This window comes from Desmodus rotundus, chromosome 8 (genome assembly GCF_022682495.2).
Source record: "Desmodus rotundus isolate HL8 chromosome 8, HLdesRot8A.1, whole genome shotgun sequence".
Taxonomy (NCBI): domain Eukaryota; kingdom Metazoa; phylum Chordata; class Mammalia; order Chiroptera; family Phyllostomidae; genus Desmodus; species Desmodus rotundus.
In genome coordinates, this window is record NC_071394.1 from 17,233,480 (window position 1) to 17,259,606 (window position 26,127).

Below are 26,127 nucleotides of genomic sequence, written 5' to 3' on the forward strand. Positions count from 1 at the left end.
TAAGAAAGTTTTATTTGAAGTAAGTCTGGGTTTTAAAAATTGCTTTTTATAAAATGAGTCAAAAGGCAATAAAGATTGAGAGCTGTTATAATTCTTAATTGTAGAAGGTCATCGTAATTGTTAATAAGTCCGTTTAAGAGAGATACTTTTAAAAGTGTAGAAAAATGGCCTCTTCCTGCCATGGAGGTACAGAAGGCATCACATTGAACTAAGCATATTGTCTGCCCCCTACTGTTGTTTCCTATCAAGTTTTGCCAGTGAGTAGATGTCCTATAAATAATTTCCCTTAACCAATCTGTTTCTTCAAAATAAAGTGATGAAAAAATTGACCCAAGAATGATTTCTTAGAGTTTAATTTTTTCTGCTCACGCCAAACAAAATGTAGACTATTTTAAAACCTGAAACCTAAATATATACTTATATAAAAGTATAGTAAGTTTTGTTAAAGAATTACATTATTTCACTAGGTAGTAGTTTTAGGAAATAACGATGTTTACGGGCACGCACACACTCCTAAAACACAATACTTCTATTCATCTCCTTCCTCCACCTGAAGGTGGAGAAAAAGCCCTTCCTCAAAGCAAAGAACATTTAATAAAGAGAGACATGAAGCAAATGTTTCACTTGTCTGAAAGTTTTTAAGTATATTTCGTTATGAATATAAATAAATTATAGAACATAGTTTATATTCATAAGCATGCAAGATTTTGCCTTCTTAGCTCCAGGTCACATGTACTGGAAAAAAGTTGAGTCTTAGATTATTTGATTGTTTATTGTGAAGTAGTTGAATAATATACTGTGTAATAGGAAGTGCTACACACTGTTACAGTTAACTGCATTATTGAAACCCTATCAAATCAAGGTCATATCGCAGAATCCTGGCTTTACCAGCTAGTCATAAATGTGGGCTTAGCAATAGACTAATGAAATTACGCCATTCAAATAACAATATTAATGAAATAGATATTTCCACAGTGCTTGTCCAAAGGAGTCTGCCATGGTCAGTTTCCAGGGAAAAGAGATCTAATCAAGTATGTATATTTTTCAAAGTATATATATGTTAATTTGAAAGCTGAGTAAATTGCAGAAGTGTTTCAGGATCAATGACTAAAGAGAGAGTACAAAAAGCTTGGTCCTTGGCAAAGTAGACTTGGGAATCATTAATCATTTTAAAGTAAATGTTTCTCTACCTGAATCTCTGCCAAAAACCTTGACAGAATGCAGACTCCCCGAAGATCCAAACCTGCTGATGACAACAATGTTTGCCATACAGTGTGCAGTGTTACAAAAGGTCCTTTCAGTGCTTGAGATCTTGAAAAGATGCCCATATCTAGGATTTCTGATACAGCTTACAACTGTTACGGGTGATTCTCGGATTTTAACATATGAAACTTCAGGCGATTACGTGTACCCGTTTCACCCTTCATGCTGCCTTGGAAGACTCAGTTAACCCAACTGGGGCCAAATCTGGAAGCCTTCTTGCCAATGATGACATAGCTTCCTTTCCAGAATCTCTTAGTGTGTTCTCATGTAGTCTGACTTAGAGAGGGGCCAAAAATTATTGGAGACTCAGATAATTTTTGAGTCACCTTGCTTTTTTAATCAGTAGAACTTGATAGAAGTAAATGCTGTGAACGACTTCATGCTTATATTGCCTCATTTATAATGGTGCTGTCACATAAAATTATCTGCTCACACTTTACTGTTAAGAATCTTTGCCTGCTCCTTCATCCATCAGGAAAAATCCACTCCAACTAAAAAGTTCTTGGCTGCTTTACAGGTCACTACCTATTTTGATCAAGAAAGTAGATGACAAAACCTTTAAGTAATGAAGGTTTCCGTAAAAAAGCATTTTAACTTGAAATGTTATGATTAAGTTTTTTAATATGCAGTCTTTTAAAGGTCAAACATTTAGGGAACAGACTTTTTTAAAAAATATAAATGAACAGAAAGAAGTGTGTTTATTACATAATAATTACATAATTTCCAAAGTACTGATATTTCTGCTGGAGAATCAATTCCCATGCTCCTGCCCAGAACGCAAAACAAAACGAACAAATAAACAAACACCATACAAGGCCTGTCCGGAAAGTCTGGCCATCATTAATATAATGAGAATGGTTTGCACCAACATCGCTGTAACCTGGCAGCCAAGGAGAGTGGGCTGGAATGCACACGTGTGAACAATGCAGTTGCACTGTACTAGTCAGTGGGGGTGGGAGATACCATTGACTGAGCGTGTGTACTGTGTGGCCATCGCATTCAGAATGACTGAGCAAGTAGAGCAATGAATCTGCATCAAATCTTGCATTAAGCTTGAGCTACCCTCCACAGAAACTATTTGGATGATTCCGAAGACCACACCTATGGGTAACCGGTGATTGGCAACTTCATCACAACAATGCACCTATTCAGGCATCACGTCTCATGCAGGGTTTTTTGGCGAAACATCAAATCACCCAGGTGACTCAGCGCCCCTACAGCCCAGGTTTGGCACCCTGTGACTTCTGGCTTTCCTCAAAACTAAAATCACCTTTGAAAGGGAAGGTATTTCAGGAAAATACAATGGGGCAGCTGATGACAATTGGGAGAATTCTGTGAGGTCCCAAGGTACCTACTTTGAAGGGGACTGAGGTGTTATTGTCCTATGTACAATGTTTCTTGTGTCTTGTATCTTCAGTAAATGTCTCTACTTTTTTATAGTACATGACTGGATAATTTCTTGTTGGAACTTGTATATATATTTTTCCTTTATATATCTGTATCTTACTTTTGCTCAAAATAAGCCTGGTTGGGTAACAATCTGTCAAAATTACATCTCTCTCCTTTCAGACGTCTGTCAGTGATATTTCCTGGACACATTTTTTGACTTTTGATGTTACATAGAGTCCAAAAGTACTAGTAGAAAATGACTAAACTAAACTGTAATAAGGGAGATACACACTATTTACTTTAAATTAACTAAAGTAGAATTATTTAACAAAATTAAACTTGTAAGTAGCATGGAGAGCATAGAGTGAAGTTATAATGATTCATCATCATAAAATTGGTGAAGATCTTTAGTTATAAGATTTGAATGGTTACAGGTAGAACAGGTTTCAAGGTCTTCAATTCTCTTCTTTGATTGTTAGCAGTGTTTTGATATTTTTCTGCTTGTTCCATCCCATTCTTATATCGCCCCAGTTTAGTTGGGTTGTTGTATCTTTAAATAAGACCCTTTATTATTATTTGAGGGGCACCTTTCATTCTTTATCCTTAATTGCAAAGGTTTCTCTTGACGTACAGAGGTGATTTTTTAAAATTCAGGTTTCATTTGTACTTTGATTCCCTGAATAGCACACTGCAAAATTCTTGCCAGAACATACTTATTACAGAATAATAATATCACTATTTCTGGGACCCTGGGGTAGGTTCATGCATTTAATTTCTGGTCAGGTTTGTTTTCACAAAGTGTCCTGTTGCACTTCGCATCAGACTTAGATTCAAACTCAATTTAAGCATTTTGTTTAGAATACATCGCACATCTTGTTCTGTTTCCAGGGATATCGCAGGTTAGGTTATTCAGACCAGTCCTCCCATTGAAACCAACAGATGCTGGATACAATGTTTTATAACTGCCTTTAGAAAACCCTCAAAAAGCTGACATAGTAGTAAGGAATTACCAAACCAAAATGAAAGGAAAACCTGGAACCCAAGAGGTAAGGGAGTCCTGGAGCTGTTTTTGCCCCAAAGGCAATTACCAATCAAGGCTCATTTGCACTTTAGTTTGTATGGCTTAAACAAGAGGGAATAAAAGTTAAAGCCCAAGGCCTGCCAACTACCAAAGGCAAGAAATCTGATAAGAGACTTTTCCCCTACATTAAGATGGAACTTCAGTGAGCTACAAATGTTTGGTGTATATTAACATTTATGTAGACATGTTCTCAGATATCACTAACTTTTGGTCTATATATTTAATTAAGACACAGTTGTGTGTGTGCGTGTGTGTGTGTGTGTGTGTGTGTGTGTGATACAATGTATTCCAGAACAGAGGCAAGGAAGACATTTTGAGATAAGCAGAGTTTTCATGCTTCCTGAATTGGGTGGTTTACCAGGATGTGTGTGTAGAAATAACAGGAATCGACTTTTATATTGTGCATCATACAAAATTGCTTCATATTAGATTCATTTCATCTTTACCAATAGTTTTTAAGAATGTCAAAGATTTTATTGCAAATTCTGCTTTTGGATAAGTGAATAAATAGATAGTCAGAGAAACTGTGAGATTTGTCCAAGGTAATACTGCTCCGAAATGGAGTGCTCATTTTGACGTGGCTGTGCAGAGACTGGTTCCAAGGATACTGGGGAGAGAACAATTGGTGTCAAAGGATTACATTCAAGGTGTGTGTGGACCCTTCTACATGCCAAGCCTTGTAGTCCTTGGAGATGCAGAAATAAATAATGGCAGACACTTTCATTAAGGTGTTCTTATCACGGAGGGGCCTCAAGGTGTTAGCCGTGGAGATATCACGGTGAAGCTCTGCAAGCCATTAGGAAACAGAATTCAGTGAGAAGTTCCCAACACCCATTAGAATGGTTAACACACAAACACTAACACCACGGAATGCTGATGAGGATGTAGAGCAGCAGGAACTGTCATTCATTGCTGGTGGTACAGCCCCTTTGGAATGAAGTTTGGAGGTTTCTTGCAAAGCTAAATAGAGTCTCACCACATAGTCCAGGAATTGTGCTCCTAGGTACTTATCCAAATGAGTTCAAGACTTATATCCATCCAAAAACTTGCACAGGAATGTTTACAGCAGCTTTATTCATAAGTGCCCCAAACTGTAAGTAACCCCATGACCTCCAGTAGGTGGGTGAAGGAATATGCAAAGTGTGGTGCATCCATGCAATTGAATGTTTATTCAGCAATAAAAGGAAAATGAGCCATCAAGTGACAGAAAGACACAGAAGAACTTTAAATTCAAATTCCTCAGTGAAAGAAGGCAATCAGAAAAGTTACAAACTGTATGATTCCAGGTATGTGACATTCTGGAAAAGACAAAACTATAGAGACAGCAAAAGATCAGTGGTTATCAATGCTCGAGGGCATAAGCGCAGTGTGGGAGATTTTTAGGGCAGTGAAACTATTCTGTGTGATACCTTAATGGGGAATACATACCATGATTTGGTCCAAATTGTAGAACTGTACAAGAGAAGGAGTCAACAATAGTGTAAACGATGGACTTCAGTTAATAATATTATATTAATATTGGGTCATCAATTTTAACAAATGTATGACAGCAATAAAAGATGTCAGTAATGAAGGAGACTGGGAGGGAGTCAGAGGAGATGGCGTGTATGGAAACTACACCTTGTTCATTTTTCTGTAAACCTGAAACTGCTCTAAGTAGTAATATCTATTAATAATAATAGTTTGTTAAAAAAGGTCATGGGCAGGTTCAAGGGGCAAACGGGAGAGAGAGGTAGGAGTCAGAATTAGGAGCAGGGTTCTGGAGTGCCTCTTTTGTCTCACCAGAGATTTTAATGCAATCCCCATCAGTAAGAACATCTGTTCTACACACTTTAGGAACACTGGTGAATTTCTGGTATTAAGACATGTGGGTCAGAACTGAATTTCCACCATCTGAATTCAAATCCAGAGCCCCTTTCTCTATGGCAAGCTACTGATATAATTACCACAGATTACAAGGTAAATGTTTAAAAAAGAGGAAAATTCTGGGAAAATAGTAAAAGGCAAAATTATTCTGGAGGAGATACGCAAAAATGAATATGATGATCGGAGCAAACTTTGCTTTTTTCAGCCTGCCCATTGCTCCTTGTTTCTTTAAAAAAAAAAATTCTGCAAAGAAATTCAAATCGCTGGCAGTCAGATTCTTGGCTCCTTGAGGATTTTATCCTCCAGGGGCAACAACAGGCGACTGAAAGTACTCTGGAATGCAATTTTCCGAGCAGAGTGTTAACTAGATCAGTGTTTTGAGTAAACTCCAGTAGATGGAGTGAGAGAGTAGGAAGCAGCATCCTCTGCAGGGTGCATTTTGAAATAAAGCAGCTGTATTTTCAACAGCTCCGAGTCTTTGTGATTTCTGGCGAGACACTGAGCAGAGGAGGAGAGCAGACAGTTTTATAGCTTCTGTCACTCTTCTTGGCAAAGCCAAAAGACCCTCTGGTCTATTGGACTAGAGGATTCCTTTCCTCCAGAAATATTTGGTGGTAGCCAAGTGATTGCAAGTTCCAAGACCCTTGAAAATGACTCTTCTGCGTCACTCAAATGGTCTTGTGTGCTAGCGGGCCTTTCCAGCTCCGTGACTGATGGCAGGCAGTCTGACTAGTATCTGTAGAACGCTTGTGCTTTTGCCAGAGGAAGCTACTAGAGCTTTTTGATTTTTTTTTAAAGGCTACCAAAACAAACAAAAAATATGACTCACATCAAGACAGTGAAACAATATTTTTATTCATAACTATAAGTGCCACGTTTACTGACAGCACATCTTCGCATTTATTTCTCTCTTTTTAATTAACCACTTTCTGGACTGTGCCAGAACAACATAAAGGAGGATTGTGTAATTAGAATTTAAGGAAACATCTAAGTGATGATATTATAAATTGAGACCAGTTACCTATACAGTGATGGAATCACACAAGGCGCTGAACAGCTGTCCCCACAGCCACCCAGGAAAATGATGAAGGAAAATTCAACAGCTTCACTGAATTTTCTGACTACCTACCACTTTCTTGGGGACCCAACTCTCATGGAAGTGCAAAAAATAAATAGTCAGTCTGCACTATGGTACTATATATATATATATATATATATATAGAGAGAGAGAGAGAGAGAGAGAGAGAGAGAGAGTCAGTTTTTTGTGGATGATACTATCTGATTTTATAGCATTTCAAGAAGGATGACTGCTTTCTCACTGAATAAGTTATTCACATGGTTCACTATCTACCAAGTCCTACTTTTTGTTCATAAGGCAGTTTCTTGCTCTGCCCTTCCCCTTACTGTAGCTTCCATCTTATAACTTCAACTTTTTGTTAGTAAGATATGCATTATTATTTGATTCTTTCCATGACCAGTGAGTAAAGTTATTGCTTCACAGCCACTCAGTCAGCAAAGAGTATAAAGAAAATAAGCATGTGACTGGATAGGTGTGTAAGTATTTAGCGCCTACTGCATAGTGGGCATGGATGGATGCACGGATAAAAAACATGAGGTCCCTGTCCTCTAGATGCTCATGACTGATAATAGGAAAAACCCATGTGAATGAATAGCATCCATATAAACATTGCTATACTCAAGGTGTGAAGAAGGCATTATGGGAGCACAGAGGAAAAAACACGTATCTATGCTGGAGGATGTCAAGAAAGGTATTTCATTGGAGGTGATATTTGGACTGAGTGTTAAAGGATTAGCAAAACTTCACAAGGTCGAAATCAAGGCATCAGCCAGATTGCCTTCTCACTTGGAGTCAGGGTCATCTTCTGAGGTCACTTAGATTGTTGGCAGAATTTCATTCCTTGTAGTTGTAAGACTAAGGCTCTCAGCTCCTGGAGTGGGCTGCAGTGGCAGGCCACATGGCCCTCTCCACCACACGGTGGTTTGCTTCTTCAAGGCCAATGAAGCAAGATAGTGCCTGTCTTGTTTTGAGCAGCCAACTTCTTTAAAGAATTAATCTCATTATCTTGGGCCAATTTAGAATATTCTCCCTTTTCGTTAACTGGGAGTAGTCAACAGATTCAGCATTTAATTAAATCTGCAAAATCCCTTCAGCTTTAAATTATAGCATAATCATGGGTGTGATATCCCACCATATTAACAAATGTGTCTAAGATGGAAGAGCAAGGGATCATGCAGGAAATGTGTACCAGGGGAGGAAACCTGGGGAATCGTGGAATTCTATCTACCACACGTGGCCACGGCACTCTGCTCACATTGATATTCCCACACTCTGTTTTCCCTCAGGCAACTACATATGCTTTCATAGCTGTCCTTTCCATTAAAGACAGGGACAATATTGTAGTAATCTCCTCTCACACCAGCTCCACAATAAGGTTCTACTGAAGGAAGTAAGGCTTACTGTCTCTCTCTCTCATTTTTATATAATTAGTACAGTGCCTTGTATTTAGTGGCTTTCCAATAAGTGGTAGTTTCTTGATCCTGATTTTGCTTTTATAAAACCCTTTGTGTATGTGTGTGTGTGTGTGTGTATCTGGGAATATGTGTGGGAAAGGATCTTAAGGGCACGGGATAATGGGGGAAGGAACATGAAGTCGAATCTGACCAAATGTATTAATATGGGCTGTATCAGCCAGGGTTCTCCAGAGAAACAAACTGTAGGATCTATCTATCTATCTATCTATCTATCTATCTATCTATCTATCTATCTATCTATCTATCATCTATCCTTCTACCTACCTATCAATTCATCCATCCATCCATCCATCCAAATAATTATCATGTGAAATGAGCTTTCTATCACAAATAGGATAGATATGATTTGACACATGAAGCCATAAAGTTGGGCATGCACAGCAACACTCCATTATGAAATAAAGATGGTATGTATGAGTTCATGCTTGGGAGGGCCCTGAAGCAATAAATAAGTTGCATGAGGTATTAGCCCAAATATTCAAGGCCCCTACTCCTGTTACATCACCTTCTGTCTCTCCACTTGCACTTATGACATGGGAAATTTTCTATGACCCACTGACTGAGGAAGAGAAAACTTAGACCTAGTTTATAGATGGTTCTGCATGATATGCTGGCACCACCCAAAAGCCATCATTTCCATCACTGCAGCCCTTTCCCGGGATATCCCTGAAGGGCTGTGATGAAGGGGAACCCTCCTAATGGGCAACACTTCCAGAAATGCATCAGTTTATTTTGCCTGGAAAAAAGAAATGGTCAGAATTATAAGTCTATGTTTCTTGTTTTCGTTCATGAACTCTGACCAATGATTTGGCTGGATGGCCAGGGATGTGGAATAAATATGATTAGAAAATTCATGACAAGGAAGGTTAGGAATGAGATCTGAATGGACAAAGATTGTAAATACATCTGTGTTCCTATGCTCATCAAAAGGTGACAGGAGGATTTTGATGATGCATTGGATACAAAGACCTGTTCTGTGGTTACCAATCAGCCTGTTTCCCCAGCCAATCTTGTCATTGCCCAAAGGGGACCGTGAACAAAGTGGTTGTGGTGGGTGGAGGCGATGTGTGGGCACAATGACATGGACCCCACTCACTAGCCCTGACCCGATTACAGTCACTGCAGAGTTCCCAATCTGCCAGCGACACAGATCAGCACCGAGTCTGCAATATGGTGCCATTTCTTGGGGATGTCAGCTAGCTAAATGATGGCTGGTCGATTCCACTGAACTACCTCCATTATGGAAGGGGAAGTATTCTAATATAATAGACACTCTGGATATGAGTTTTCCTCCCATGCACACAATGTTTCTGCCAAAACTACCATCTGTGGACTTAGGAATGCCATATTCTCCATCACCATATTTCACACAACATTGCTTCTGATCAAGGAACTTGTTTCACAGCAAAAGTTGTGTGGCAGTGGGCCCATGCTCATGGAATCCGCTGGTCTCAACATGTTCTTCCTACCCCTTACCCTCTACCCAGCACATCCTGAAGCTGGTTTATGGGACAGTGCCCCGCAGACCCTGTATATGCTCTAAATCAATGTCCAGTATACGGTGCTGTTTTTCTCTTAGCCAGGACCCGCTGCTCCAGGAAGGAAAGAATAAAAATGGGCATGGCTCTACTCTCTACTACTACTAGTGCTCCACTAGCAAAATCTCTGCTTCCTGAACCCATTGCCTTAGGCTCTACTGGTCTGGAGGACTTAGTTTTATTGAGAGAAATGCTTCCACCAGGAGACAAAACAATTATTGCATTGGACTGAAAATTGGGACTGCCATTCAGCCGCTTTGTAATCTTTATACCTTTGAGTCACCAGGCACAGGAGAGAGTTACAGTACTGGCTGGGATGATTGATATCAATTGCCAAGGAAAAATTGCTACTACAAAATAGAAGTGTGAAAGATTATATCTGGAACACAGGAGATCCCTTAGGATATATTTTATTTGTACCATGTCCTGTGATTAAAGTCAATGGAAAACTAAAACAGCTCAATTCAGGCAGAAGGGCTAGTGGGTACAGGACCTTTAGAAGGGTATAAGACCTTTAAAAATGAAGGTTTGAGGTCACCTTGCCACGTGAAGGACAGTAACCAACTGAGGGTTGCTGAACAAAAAGGGAATAAGGAATGGGAAGTTACAAATACCAACCACAATCAAGTGACTAGTTGCAGAAACAAGAATTATAATAGTTATGTGTATTTTTTGCTCATTTTGCTATACATATCCATAAATATTAGCCACATACTTTAATTTTTTCCTCTTATCTCCTTATCTTATAATATAAGATATATTAGTAATAGTTGATTTTGTGTTATAGTACTTATGTTATAGAATACCAAAGGAGAAAAGTGATCATCAGGAAAAGTCTTTGAATCCTCTTCTGGAGTTAAGTATTAATGTATTTTTAATTGTACGGAAGGTAGCTATATCTTGTTAGGTGGAAATGTAACTTTGCTATTGTCTTCATTCAGATAGTAAATATGGTTTAATGAGAGATACATGGGTGCCATGTTGACAAGGGGCGGGCCATGTTGGTGTGTTTGGCCATCAACTTGTCTAGGTTTCAGTCCCCAGTTATCCAATCAAGCACTAATTAGGTGTTGCTATGAAGGCATTTTTCAGATGTTCTTAATCTTTCAGATATCCATAATCAGATAACTTTAAGTAAGGGAGACTTTTCCAAATAATTTTGGTTGGCCAACTCAGTAGGTTTAAAGACCATAAAGTCAGGGCCTGAAAATCTGAAACTTCCCCGAAAGAAGGAGAAACTCTGCCTGTGGATGATACACTAGCTTCAATCCACGCTGGAGTGTTCCAGCCTGCCCTTCCTGGTGGCCTGCCCTATACAGTTTAGCCTTGTCTAGCTTGCTTTCATTGCTCTGGGGGAACCCACCCTGGTACAATAGGCATTAAAGAAACTGGACAGACAGTGGAGGACAAAGAATGGTTAAGATAGGAAAAGAGTCAGGTATTATTTATTAGATATGCAATACTGATGATTTGCCCCAAAATGATTTATGCGCTGTAAACATTATTACCTTGAGACAAGACTGGTGAAAGAGGCTAAGAATAAAGCAGACCATCAGAATAAAAATGTTACCGAAAAATTTGTTCCCCATTATTTTAAATGAGAAAAATATAGTGAGTTATATGTCAGCCCCACACTCCCAGTTTCTAGAATATGGTAACATTTTAATATATGAGTATCTGTTAAATATTTAAAAATATTTTTCCAGATTATCAAGTGTAATTGATATGCTTATTAAAAAATAGTTTGTTTGCAGTAACATGGACTTTCTTAGTGCCAGCAACATCTAAGATGAATACCCCCTTTGCTGAGATTTGGCCTGCTTCTCAAAATGTCTGTGTGATTCCGACATTCTATCATTTCTTTTTGGAAAATTACTTTTCCCCATGCAATTTGGTAAAAAAATGTCATGTTGACTTTTAGAGAAATAAATGTAATTTTTTCTCTATAAATATTGGCTGCATTAAGAAGCACATATTTTCTATAAAGTTGGGGTATTAAAAATGAGGCAGCCTTCTACCAGGAAAATATTTAAATAGGAAGACCTATGTGGTTTTGCTTCATTTGTGTATTTAATTCATTTTGTATTCATTCATTCAACACAGATTTATTGATTGCCTATCATGTGTCAAATCTAATGTAAACATTAGGCATGCAAATGTAACTATCAATTCCTGAACATTAACCAATAATCTAATAAATGGTAAACATATATAGGGAAATAATTACAATAACAGTTAACACAATCTCTAGTAGATTTATGAGATCATCAGTTACTACTTTTTTCCGTAGTGATTACTGAGACCTCACAGAAGAGGTACCATATGATTTACCTTAAAGACATAAAAAGAATGTAACAAGTAAGACTGGTAAGAACAATTATGCAGAGTTATTTTTTTAAAATGTTATCCTTGAGGAGCCTCAAGAATTATTTAATGTCTACAATGCAAAATGCACATAGTTGAATAAAGAGAGATGTGATTTTGAAGTTAGTTGGGGCCAGAATGAATAGTGTATCAAACACTCTGGGAGTGTGGATTTTACCTCTTGGTGGTGAGGGCCAAATGATGTGGGTGATGCTGGGGGAGAACTGACAAAGCCTCTTTCTAGAAAGACAGCTGACAACATTGCTGATTATGGATCCGAGCGGGAATATATTATAGAGCGGCGATTTTCAACCTTTCTCATCTCATGCACGCATAAACTACTAAAATTCTGTGGCACACCAAAAAACATATTTTTGCTGATCTGACAAAAAATAGGGATGATTTTGATGCATTCATATTGGACCACTATTGTTGTGTTGGCTATTGTAATTTTTTTTTATTTGACAATCGAAGAGAAAAGCGGTAAAAAAAAAAAAAAAAACCTGACTAGTCAAGTATAGCGTGTTTTAAAAATTCCTGCAGCACACCCCTGTGCCACAGCACACCTGCTGCAAATCAGAGACTACTGTTTTTACACACGCTAAGCCCCATGTACGAGTTTAAAAATATCCATCGCTGATCATTCTAACTGTAAGAAATTTCCAAAAATGTATTTCCATATAATGAAACCACTCTGCAAGAATGGGACTTATAGGCAGTCCCTGACAAGGAGAATATTATTACTTTGCGAGATGCTGAGGCCTTATGACCATGCCCTAGTGTCTCATGAAAATCTTTCAAGTCCTTCTTAGACAAGGATCCTTAGAGCTGGGCATCGAGGTCCAGTTGGAGACACAGTTCAGGCTGTTCTATCACATGTTCCCGGGCATCTCTTCTTCTACTGAGAGTCTCCTTCAAATTCCTCAGGGGAACGGACCTACTGCCATGGGTCTTTAGTTGTGCCTGGATATTCCTTTAGGCCAGCAGTTGTCAAAGACAGGCCCAGCTGGTACCCCTGCCAGATCTTTTCTTTTCTTTTTTTTTAAGGTCTTATATATTTATTTTTAGAGAGAGGGGGAAAAGAGGGAGAAAGAGAGAGAAACATCAATGTGTGGTTGCCTCTCACGTGTCCCCCACTGGGCACCTGGCCTGCGACCCGAGCATGCGCCCTGACTGGGAATCCAACCGGCAACCCTTTGGTTCACAGGCTGGCGCTCAAACCACTGAGCCACACCAGCCAGGGCAGATCTTTTCATGTGATGTCACTGAAGTCTCGTTGAAGAGGCTTAGAGAGCTGGCCCTGTGCCTCATGCCTTTCATGGAATTTCTGAGACAAACTTCAGTTGAGCGGTGCTTTGCAGTAACACTTTGACGATCAAGGAGTTTCATTTAGCTCTGAAGTCTCATGCTTCAGGGCTTCGAGTAAAATCTACTGGGCTGTCTCAGAGCAAGAGCAACTGAATGCGTATTGATATGAGAAGAAATGCAAGAGGTCAGCCAACCGACAGAACGTTAAGTAGCAAATAAACAAAATAACTCTTCACAACCATATTTAAATGCTCATGAAGTTCTTTTCTCCTTGCTTTAAAATTGAATCCTATGTCTTCTGGACAAATTGAAAAATGATCATCATATCTCAAAGGCATTTTGGGGGTATTTTACAGCCACAAGGCTCTTTGGAATATAAAAACTTCATACAAAGGCATAATACACATATTTATCAATTTGATTTTTATTAATTAACTTTTAAATGTAAAATGTGATTTTGTTTAAAGGAAAATATTGTTGAGAAAGCAAGTCTTAAGCATGTAGTTTTGGAATTCTTCAAGTATTAAAGTTAAGAGTAGTGTTTTCATGCAGTAGTCCACAAACTTATTTTTTAGAAAAGTATTGATAAATCTAATAATGAAATGAGGAAAAATTTTGCTGGAGATTTTTCTTTTCATCTCTAAGCATGTACTTCATTTGGAAAAGCTAAAGTCTTGGGTTTTCTTATTTTAGATAAAAAGACATTAAATATTGAGAAAATAAATAGGGAAAAATAAAAGTAAATATTTGATGCTCATTGAATGATCTCCAATTGATTGCTAGAGTTTTCTACCACTCTAAAATATAAATAAAAAACTACATACTTTTCTACTGATAGCACTGTTTCCATTCGTATTGAAGTTATTTTGGTTTATTTTCAGTGATGCTGAAATTTGGAGAGAATTATTAGTCTTAAACTAATTTGGCTTTGTGAAAAATGATGTCAGTTTATCCATTAAAAATCAGATTTGGAGATTATAGTTTTTTAAAGGAAACATGCAAAGCTTTCAATGCTAATTCATGTTTGTACACTTTTTTAAAAAAAATTTATTTTGCTGTTCTAGGCAAAAATGTCCTCAACTTGCTAACTTTCAAAATGGCAATAAATAAGTTGTGAACTTTATTGTATGGGGAAATATATTCTTTCGTACATTAGATGGCATCATAAATTGATATAACTGAAATTAAATACAGTTTATTTATCTAACCTCAAGTATAAGTACATGTCCTCTGTCCCAGCAATTTAATTTCTAGGAATTTATTTACTGATATAACTTCACATGCACAGAATAATGTATGTATAAGAATATTCATTGCAGCCCTGAGAAATGTGCATCAGTGGGGACTGTTTAAATAAATTATTGTACGTTCATCCAATGAAATGTCATGCAGATATTAAAATGAGTAGGAAAGTTTTATATGTACTGAAATTGAAAAAGCTCCAATTATATTAAGTGAAAAAATGCAAGATACAGAAAAAGCTCTGTATCATGCCAATATGTAAATGTTAAGAAAGAAATCTAGCCCTGGATGGTGTGGCTCAGTGGATTGAGTGCCCGCTGGCCTGCAAACCAAAAGGTCGCCAGTTTGATTCCCAGTCAGGGCACATGCCTGGGTGTGGGCCCAGTCCCTAGTTGGAGGCGTGTGAGTGGCAACTGATCAATGTTTGTCTTGCACATCGGTGTTTCTCTCCCTCTCTTTCTCCCTCCCTTCCCCTCTCTCTAAAAATAAATAAATAAAATCTTAAAAAGAGAGATCTATGTGTGCATACTTATATGTATATAGAATATCTGTGGAAGAATATTCAAGGAGCTAGTAACAGTGGTTGTATTAAAGGAGAAAAGCTGGGTAGGAGTGGAAAATCACATTACTTTTTCTTGTATACACTTTACTATTATTTGAACTCTCCTGTGCATTCTTTATAAATTCAAAAAATAAATTATAAAAACTAAAAACAAAACCTATGGTAGTTATTATTTTTTCTTGTTAAGTTAGAATAATCTTCTTAAATATTTGTTTGTGTTTTGAGGGAAGATATTAAAGGTTAATAATATCAGTAATACAGGGAAATATTTGTAAGTTCTTTTTTCTCCATTATATAGCTCTCATTCAGGCTGCTGTTTCTCATGTGAATAACATTGCCAGGTTTCGCTCATTTATTTTAGTGACCTTGGTAACTAATGGAGACCACCTCATGATTATTTCAGCCGTGGTGATTGGGTTTCAGTGTGGAGACATTTAAATGTACAGTGCAAATGTGTCATGCTGTGATCCCGGTACTTTGCACACGGGCTTTGTGGTGTTTGTACATGGAGGAGTGCAGTGTAGTTTCATAACTGGTGAGTGGCGATTTGGTCCCCTTACATACACTTCTGTGACCTTGAAACTTTGTTTCAAAATAAATGTTCAGCATTAACAGAAAACCTCCATCTAGAGAACTATAGAATAGTTTTCAAATTATACTCTATTTTGAATGAGCTGTTATCAGATAAATGAGGTTCTACAATAAGTATTGCCATTGCAAGTATTTTTTGCAATATTCAGGAAAGTGTATTTTTTCAAGACTTGGCAATTGAAACATATGTTGGCAGGCTATTGAGAGCATATTTTTAGGGGACTGAAAAATCACATACAATTGTGATCCTTTAGCTATTGGCATTGTTTCCTGAACAGTCATTTTATTTACTTTACATTTCTTATCAAAGTATATTTGGTTCAAGACGAGAATTTCTCAGACATTTGGAACAGAGAAATAGATGTCCCCTTTTCATTGTCTATTTTATTTTCTGCTATTTTTCTGTAGAATCCTGACAACTCTACACTTGGCACATAAGCAAGAGATGATTTTCTTCTTATTCTTTACTACTCTTCACATGGTTAGAGGGAAAGATCAGTAATTTTTTAGGGTATCTAGAGTATTTTAGTAAGTCCACGAATTTGTGAAGGTAGCAGAACGAAGGTTTGCCTACCTGTGACTGAGAAATACAATGATACATGAATATGACCTTTAATTAACACCAGCTTATGAAGGTAAATCTCTTAAGAATATTTTGTATCTTACTATAGACAATAATGATTGTGTGACACAATTAGTCTTTCTGATTAAATTTTCTTTAAAATAAAATACATTAATAAAATTTTAGGCAACTAAGGAAGGCTTGTACAAAATTTGACTATCTCTTACTATTTCAATATGTTTCATGGTATAAGTTTCAATATTTCCTTTGTAATATTGTTTTTTCCCTTCAACAGCTTGGGCTCCAGAATATCACATGTCTTTATAATTCAGATTAAAGGGTAAATTTATATAATTATGTTACTATTGAGTGAAAGGCTTTGTTTGTTTGTTTGTTTGCTTTCTCAAAGGCCATGAAAACATTTTAAGGGAGGTTTTGTTTTTAGAAAACTATGTTATATTCCCTTTAATTTTCCCTTTGGAGAAAGAAAGAAACCCTACTCAGGACCTCAAGGCTGATATTTCTACCACATAAATAGTAGAATACAGGAAAAATGGAACTATGTGCAATGTCTAATGGAAAATATTTTAATAGATATATGCAAATTAAACAATAGTGCAGAGAAAGATAAGGGTAATAGGAATGGGGGCAGGGAAGAGTTTAATGTCAAACAGCCATCCTGTACACATTCATGCATCCCATTTATTTGTAGAACCTCACGATAACACATTAGTGATGGATGCAGAAGTAGTCTAGTAATCACACTCATCTTACAGACCAAGGGGTAGGGGCTAAGATATTCTTTATCCCTGCGATCACCCAGCTGGCAAAAATAGGCTAGAAGAACCTAGGTCTTTGATTTCTTATAATATGTCATAGTATTCTTCTGTTATTCTTTGTTATCTATTTGATTTTGATTTTAGCTGCCCTAAACCCTCAAGAATAGACTTTTATAAATCATTTGCATGAACGTTTTGCATTTGCCGTTTCAGAGGAAATGCACAGAGAGAGGTAGTGGGTAAAATGTAAATGTTTAAGGTTTTGGATTTACGCACAGCAAACCTAAAATTAATTTCCCATGTTTTATATTTTTTACTATAAGAGTCCTCCCCTCTCCTACTAAGCCACCTAAAATCCACATCCACAATATAATTTATTGGATTATATGTGTTTACATTTAGTGAAACAGAAGCCTAAAAAACTAACAAATAATATTACCTTCAGTATTTCATTGTCATACAGTAGTCACTGCAAGTCGTATCTACATGGACAATAGAGAAATAGGCAAGTGCTAGATCCACATTGTGAACTCTTGTGGGAATTGCATTTTATTCAAAGTGCAGGGAGAAGCTCTTGGAAATTATAAGCCAGAAAATAAAATGATCTAATTTCTATTTCTTAAAAGTGAAGTCTAACTGCTGAGAAGAGACCCAATTGAGAAACTGTAGTGGCAGGAAAGGGGTTTGAAAAGGAGCAGAAGCATAGGAGAGAAAGTGGAAGAGAAGAGGCTGAACTATGGCAATGGGAAAGGAGATAGAAGTAACGAGGCAGGGTATGTGTCGGAGAAAGTGAAAGAGGCTTCCTGTGATCCTCACCTGGGCTCAGACTACAAGATGGATAACACGGTAACTCATGATAATTCATTCATGTGGCTCAACATATTTAATGTAGCTTCGCTGCTAACCTGGTATGAAATCAGGAAGAAATACAAAGCTCAATGTATGGTAAATAGAAAATGATTAGTACCACATAAGTTCATGTCCTTTCAGTATCATTTCAAAAGACACAATGTTAAAAAAAATCTTTCAATTAAATTTTGGCACTAAACAGTTAACAGTTAACTAAAATGGTTAATTTATTATTATTATTATCATTAAAATTAGAATTATTTTAAGGCCTTTGGAATTGAGCTTTCCTTTTGTTTCCAGTCCAGGAAGGGTTTATTTTTGTTGATCTTCTTGGCCTGGTGTAAAATCTATCTTTTGAGATTGGCATTCCCCAGTGACTAAGTGGTGAATTATGCTGTCTGGAAAGTTATTGTGAGTTCCACTGTGGTTTTGGTTCAGCAGGTTTTTATGTATTTTTACAAATTTTGTACATATACCCAGAGGCTTTTTGGCAATGGCTACATTTTGACATTCAAGAAAATAAATATGAGCCATTTAACGGTCTCCAATTCTAGATTTAGCATTTTAAATATGTTGAAATATGTATATGAGGGATTTTCTGAAACCTGGAACAGAGACTAATTTGGCAAAGATTTTTACTAATGTTACAAAAAAGGTCTTTCTTTGCAGCTCATTGATTATATGTCCTTCAGGTCATGAGCTGTATTTTTGAATCTCAGCTCTGGATCTTAGAGGAAGTATACTTAATATGTTGGGTATTTATTTTGTATTTCTTCTGTCTGGATAAGACCGATGCTAATTGATTTAACCTATTCTTGGGAAAATTCTCAAGCTTACAGTTAACATGAATTACAGTCAAAAGTAGAGTAAAATGCAAAAAACTTTACTTGGGAATGAAGATAATTTATTTTTTAACTAAAGCATGGCTATTTCAAGAATATCAAAGATGTATTTGCTAATGTTCCCCCTCCCACTTGTCAAATTTAAATAATCCACTTGCAAAATAAAGCCAAATGGCATATTATATTGAAAATTCAATTTATAGTGAAATAAAATCCTATAATTCTCACATGTCTTATTAGCCCTCCAAATTGACTGTTAATCACACAAGTAAATTAATACCAACCAAAGGAATCTTATGATTATTAACGATAAAAATTTACTATAGTCAGGATTAGGTAACATGCATCTTGGGACTTGCCTCTGACCTTGAAAATGTGAACCTCATTCAGCAGGTTATGATACACACTGGCACGTAGGTAATGGCAGTATTTTAATAAAGGGGTATTATTCTGTGCATAATTACGATAAGATTATATCATGACAAAGGCGTACAAAAGTGTCGAAGGCCGCGGGAGTAGTCTGAGGCCCAGGATCCTTTGTTCTATTGTTATTTTCTGCCTCACGGTACCCCTCATTTTGGCCACTGTTTTCTCATCTGCCAAGAGATGTCAGCAACTCACATCTGCTCCCACCTCGAAATGTTGTCAGGGATCTCATATTTTGCTTGGTAATCCCTTGAGACCTTTGGATGAAAAGAACCATAAAAATCCAAAATGTTTTTCTAGGTGGGGGTTTCCAAAATTGGTCCCTTTGAGGGAGCCACCCACTTGGATATTGAATATCCTCCCTGTGTAATGTGGAAAAAGCGGTTTGGTGAAAACTTGCTCTTTTAGCATCACCAAAAAACAGACGTCTTCATTGTTTAAAGTGAAACACACCCATTGGGGATCACTTCATCATTTTTTTAAGTGAATGAAAACATCACAAGCTGAACTGATGAAATGCAGGATAAGTGCAAACAGACTACACCCTTCCTCTTTCGGTCACAAGGAGCGGTGGTCTGCCAATTCTCCCCAGCGCACCCTCCCTGTCTAGGAAAGGGCCCTAGTTGGCTCATGAACCAAGTCGGTATCTGAGCTACAACTAATCATGCCACTGTTGAGTCACCAACAGAGAATCCCACAGACTGCTTGCTTTCCTCTTTGTGGTGTAGGGCGGTGATTGAAAGACAATCTTTTCTCTGTCATTTTTTCTCTTTTCATCTGCGTCATTTTTTTCCTTTTTTTTTTTTTTTTTTACTCACTTTCTTTTCTTCCAGGATTAATTATCGTCCCTCTCTTAACCCATCCTTTTCTGATCTCAAGGACTAATTTTTAAAAGGATGCTTGCTCACCAGATGATATTCTCCAAGGGCTCATTTGGAAAAAATAACAGTGTTGTCTGTCTCTCCAGCTGCCAAAAGTCATCATGAGTCATGTTTTTGACTCAATTTACAGAAATACTTAATATAAATAATTGGCCTTTCCCAGAGCTGCTTCTTAGTTGCCATTCTGTCTTGTTGATTTCAGCAGACTGATAGGATGCAGCATTTGACCAGAGTAGCTTCCCTGGTCATAAATCCTTTGTGTTTTTTTCTGTCTCTATTACACTTTGCTGAAGCAATCAGATGAAGTGGGTGATAAGCAAAGTACATCATTGTCAGTGAGCTCTAGGGTATCTTGTTCGAAACATTCTTACAAGGTTATTCCCCCAAAACCGAATGGGGTTCCATATGCTAAATAAGAAATTAGGTAACCTACTCTCTAAACAATTATTACTGAATAATATTATCATTTAAGATCACTCCTTAATAACATCACTACTACAACTCAGTTACTTTGGAGCCACGAAAAGAAACATTTTTCAAGTAGACAAAATATTTGATTTCTTACTGTATTATAAATATTATAAAAATATTTGATTTCTTACTGTTTAGCAGAGCCCAGAGAAGCTATTGCTGATATTCACTATTTTCCTTGTCAAGGAACTTTTTAAAAGTTGAAAAAGGTGACTCTCACACAAATTTAGAATAAACATGGCAAAGTTTTCTTTAACTCACTGATGAGGTTTATCAGTTAGGGTTCCACCTGGCAGGCCTGATTTATTCTGTAGGAAGGTCTTAAAATTGTTTAAGCCTTTTCTGAGGACACACCGTGGGCCCTGATTGGTTCCAGAGTGCTCCTAATCACCATTTCCTGACTACCTGTGTAGAATAAGGTATATCGATATACTCTCTTCCAAATGTACATATCTGTTAATTTTGCTATTCCAAGGAATTGACTTACACATTGTGGAGACTGGTTATGCAAATCTGAAATCACGTAGGTCAGAAAAACAAGAAGGGATGATCACAAACAGTCTGGGACCCGGAGGTATGGGCCAAAGCTTTCTATGCACAGGTAGTCGGGACACAATGATTAGGAGCAGCCTGGAACCCAACAGGGCCTAAGGTGTGTCCTCAGGAAAGGCTTAAGTACTTTTTAAGGCCTTCCTACAGAATAAATCAGGCCCACCCAAAGTATTGTCCCTAATTTAAAGTGAGCCGATTGGGTACTTTATATCTGCACATTCCCTTCACGGCAACACCTAGGTTGGTTAGTGTTCATTTGATTGGATAAGTGGGAGAACGCAGGTTCCTGCTACAAAATGCCTGCTGCTTCCTTTCGGTCCTCCAGCTCTCATGAAGAATCTCGCCCGTAGTCCATCGCATCTGGAAATATGCTAGAAAGGCAATTCTGGAAAATGTAGTTTTTCCTAGCCGAGTTGGCACACCACAAAGCCATGTGTGAATATTTATAGACTGCGTGATGATCTGTATCCTCCCAAAATTTATACATGGAGTCTTAACTCCCAAAGGTGATGGTATCAGGAGGTGGGAACTTTGGGGGATGATTAGGTCATGAGGGTGAGGCCCTCACGAATGGGATTAGGGTCTCATAAAAGAGCCTCCAGAGACATCCCCAGCCCTTTCTGCCAAGTGAGTACAGAGTGAGATACAAACCTGGTTAATTTTTAATAAGGCAACAAAAGTATAACATTTGGCACCATCTTTTTTCATCAGACAGAATAATTTATATCTCTACCAAACACAAACCCACGAGTTAGGATGTAACTTCATAAACTCTGAGACCTAATTAATGACAAATAGCAAGTGAAACAGAAGGAACATAGGCCTCGATAAACGGCTTTCGCATGGGCTCATAAGATAATGTTCCAGTGTGACTTTGAAAGGACATGCAGACCTCCTTTCGGTTTATTGCCAAGTTTGGATACATGTTCTCAACAATTTATTTTATACTTTAGCTTCTTTCATTATTAAAATGATAACTTTTTTTTGAGAGTTTAGATGTCCTGAAATGTCATGGTCCATCTGTTTAATCAGAAATTATGGTTGATTTTGCAATGTAATGGTGAGACCTGGTCTCTCCGATCCAGCTACATGTAATATCATGCCCTTCATGGGCTAGAGCTGTCTATCCTAGGAGTGTTCTGGGGGTATAGGGGATGACCCTCATACTCCCAGGTACAGGGGTCTCCTGAATCTGTAGGCCGCAAGCAATTAGGAAAGGAAAGGAAAGAACAAAACTGAAATATTCTTATTTTACTTCAGACCCTGAATAAGTGTGATAGAAATATTAGGAAGAAAGAATAAAAAGGGGAAAACAGAAAATCATTATTTTTACTTTTGGAATTTTTTCCTGATTATTCAGTAAATGTTTCTAACTATACATTTCAAATGCACCTTGAAATGACAAATTTGGGGGGAAATGAAAAACATCATTTGTGCACAACTGTTTCTTCATTTGACTTAAAACAAAACAAGTACTTGTAATAGACTTACTACATTCTTTGCTGAGATGTTTAAAACCAATTGTTTAAGAGTGTTCACCTCTTCTGACAATCAAGATACTACATGTTGTAAATAGTAGAAAACCATGTCTTACACTAAAAATGCTGGTGTTATGAACAAATTCATATTGATATGTGTCCACACTACTGTTTCACTTCCGGTACTTTAGCAAATCGTTGCCATAGGTGTAGGGCAAACATCCGACACATTTCTTTCTGACCCCTTTCCCAGTCGTCATCTAATCAGATGGCAAATCATTATTTTAATACTTAAAAGATTTTTTTACATGATGTTGCAGAAGTCAGGGGAGCCAGGTTTGATAAAGTAATTCTGGTAATAGAAATGTATTAGCCTCAGAAGCTACTGAGGTGGTCCATTCTATGCTAGCATAGTGCAAATTAATTAATTAATTAATGAAATTGAATTCAAAGATTTTTTGTTTTTTGTTTTACTTTCTGGCTTAAAATGCTTCCATGATACACACTGCCTACTGGGTCAGTGCTACCTGCCTAAGCACAGTCGTCAAGGCCCTTCACGACCTGGACCTTAGTATCTCTCCAATTTAACTTCTGGCCATGTAGTCAGGTGCTATGTACAATATATCTCTACCAAAAGTGAAAGAAAGTAAAAAGACTTGCTATTTTCCAAATCCTCACATGAGCCTTCCTGAATCATATTTTCATGTGTAATTACCCCTGTAGGAAAAGCTCTTTACTCATTGCCATTCTGGAGAACTATTCGTCCATTGAAACTCAGCTTAGGTTCTTTTCTCCCTTTTCACTCTCCCTGCCTCTTCCATCCAGGCAGCTAAGTAATACTCTTCTAGGCTGTCCTGCCCTCTCTGGGGATAACTCTGTAGTAGTTCTTACTTTATAAAGGGTTGTCAAAAATAGGTTTACAGTTGTTAGCATGGAAAAGGACCTGCAGGTTATAATTATTACAGTAGCTTTATTTACTCTGTTTCTCATACTCTTAACTGTAAGCCTGCTTTTGCCCACACGTGTATCAGTGATTGGAAAGGCTTATGGGCAGGTTGTTTACTCTCAGGTGCAGATGCTTTTCCTTGTTCCCTAAATCTAGCGCAGGGTTTAATTACATAAGAGTTGCCTATTCAAAGTCAACATTTGTTGAGTAGTGAATATAATTGGTTCCTCTAGTCGGATGCTGGCTTTAGGAAATTAAAGCAGATAAGTGGAGAAGCCATTCAACTGAGGTCATGGATATTGTATTATCTTTATTTCCTAGTGGGTCTCAAGTTTTAGCCTGCTTCTGAATGTCCTTGTTAGAATGCACACTGCTTGGCCTCCTTCCAGAGTTGTAGGTTCAGTAGGTCCTGGCTGGAGCCACACCGTGTTGATTCCTAACCAGTGTCCAGTTGCTGCTCCTGCTGCACCGAGACCATGATTTAAAAACTCCTTCTCTCCATCTGCACACAAATCAAGGTGCTGAATGGAAATGGCTACACTTAGTAAAGGCTTATCCAACTCATAATGTTTTAGTTGTAAAGAAAGTGTTAATACAGAAGAACATGGCTTGTTCTGTTCCTTTCTAAATGAAGAGAAATGGAAAGAGTGGATACATTTTATTTCATCTTATTTAGTAAAAAAAGATCAGTCTGAGTTTTCACGATAATTATACATTCTCCCACCCTCATCATTTTCCAATATATTTATTAAGATACTTTTGTTTTGTTTTTAAGTCTTGCAATGTTAGTTGTCCTTTAAACTAGTGGAACTTGAACATTTTTTCAGGGGGGGGGAGTGTTTGAGATTATCTTCTTTTAAAAAATTATGTGTTAAAATGCTTCCATGGTGTTCACTGCCTCCTGTATCTGCCTAGGCATGGTAGTCAAGATCCTTTATGACCTAGGCCTTGTTGTCTCTCCAGTCTCATTTTTGGCCATGTATGGTTAGCTTCTATGTGCAGTGTACCTCCACCAAAAAAATTTACTAAATCTTTACATGAACCTCATTGTATCAATTTCCAAGCTGAAGTAACCATATGAGGGAGGACCCCCCCAAAAGCAGAATGTATTTATAAAAAATTGTGTATTTATTCTTACGTGTTTAAACCTCAGTCACCTTCAAAGTACTCTCCATTTGATGCAATACACCTACTGAGATGTTTTTCCCCTGCTCAAAACAGTTTTTGAACTCATCAATTTTGAGGCATTTTAGTGCTTCTGCCACTTTTTGTTTTGTCTCCTCCACATTGGCAAACTGTTTCCCGTTGAGGACTTTTTCATCTTGGAAACAAACAAAACAAAAAGTCGTTTATCACGAGATCGGGTGAATAGGGAGATGGGGCATGGGGTCATGCCCTTTTTGGTCAAACACTGCTGAACACTCAGTGCAGTGTGGGCAAGTGTGCTTGTAAATCACCCATCATGAAATGGGCAAATGTGTTTAAAGAGTCTTCAAAAAAAATATCACTGAAGCTGAACGCAGCCTCTCTCCCAGCAATGCCAGCTGGGGCACTGATACAGATGGGCTCCTGGAACATTCACCTCGTGGGGGAAGCCTGTAATAGAAGTGGCCTGTAATACAGAAGGCCACGGGGAAGCTGTGGGGGGTCCTGTGCAGCCACAGTGACAAAGAGCAGGGCCTGACTGCAAAGGTCCTAGATGCTTTGTCCTTTAATTTCAACACCTGCTTAAAGGGGCGTGGCATAGGCTTTGTACGCAGTGTTTTCTGTCCTCTCCTTGGAACTGGATTGCTATGGCTTCCCAGTGGCATGAAACTTTTCACAGTGTTTTATTTCCTGGGGAATATTGCTGCAGTAGCCAGTACGAGCTTTTAATGGGCCCCATGAAGCAACTGAAGAAAATGTTTGACTCCAGGTTGCCTGCAACAGTTACTATTCTTTTTGGTTTCCTGTTTACCCTATGTGGTACTCTTTGGGGACATATGAAAGGACTGGGCTTACTGTCCTCCACTTTGTACTTCTTATGAATGGCCTGAGACAGTACCTGTCATGTAACCCAGATCCGAGAGAGACAGTAGTTAAATGTGATTCTTCTCTCCTAAATTGAAAAACAGAAGCTCTTTGAAAAGAGCATGTGAAAGCGGTGCTGCGGTTTTTGGTGAAGTGTGCTTTTCCTGATATAGTAAGCACTCCACAAACAGCCGCAGTGACAATGTAAGACCATTTGTATTCTGGTACGAACCACAGGCTTGATCAAACTGTTACATGCTTGTAGCTTAAATTCATTGTGCATCATTAATAGACCCTTCCAAAGATAAGGAGATTTTTAATCATCGCCCCTTGTAAAAATATTTTTAGGCATTTTTTAAATCTTTTCAAAATAGGTTTGAGATGTGATTATTTAAAGATAAACCTGCAAAGCAAGACCCATTCAACTTTTGGGGGCCCCTTTAAAATGTCTACATTTTAAAGCATGTCTTAAAAACAATTTTTAAATGTGAAAGTTTTAACATTAATCTAAAGATTGCTTCTTATGTGTCATGAAAAGAGTATATAATGTGTTTACAATTTAAAAAAAATCTAC

General features: G+C 37.7%; 1 non-coding gene and 1 pseudogene across 1 annotated transcript; both read left to right on the top strand.

Moving 5' to 3' along the window:
* LOC112315370 (vesicle transport protein SFT2A pseudogene) overlaps positions 1–25,650 on the top strand; it is a 159,865-nt pseudogene extending 134,215 nt beyond the window's left edge.
* LOC112315809 (small nucleolar RNA SNORA66) lies at positions 22,881–23,013 on the top strand. The gene has a single exon (XR_002975947.2). It is a non-coding gene; the product is annotated as a small nucleolar RNA SNORA66 (small nucleolar RNA).
* Positions 25,651–26,127: the final 477 nt, after the last annotated feature.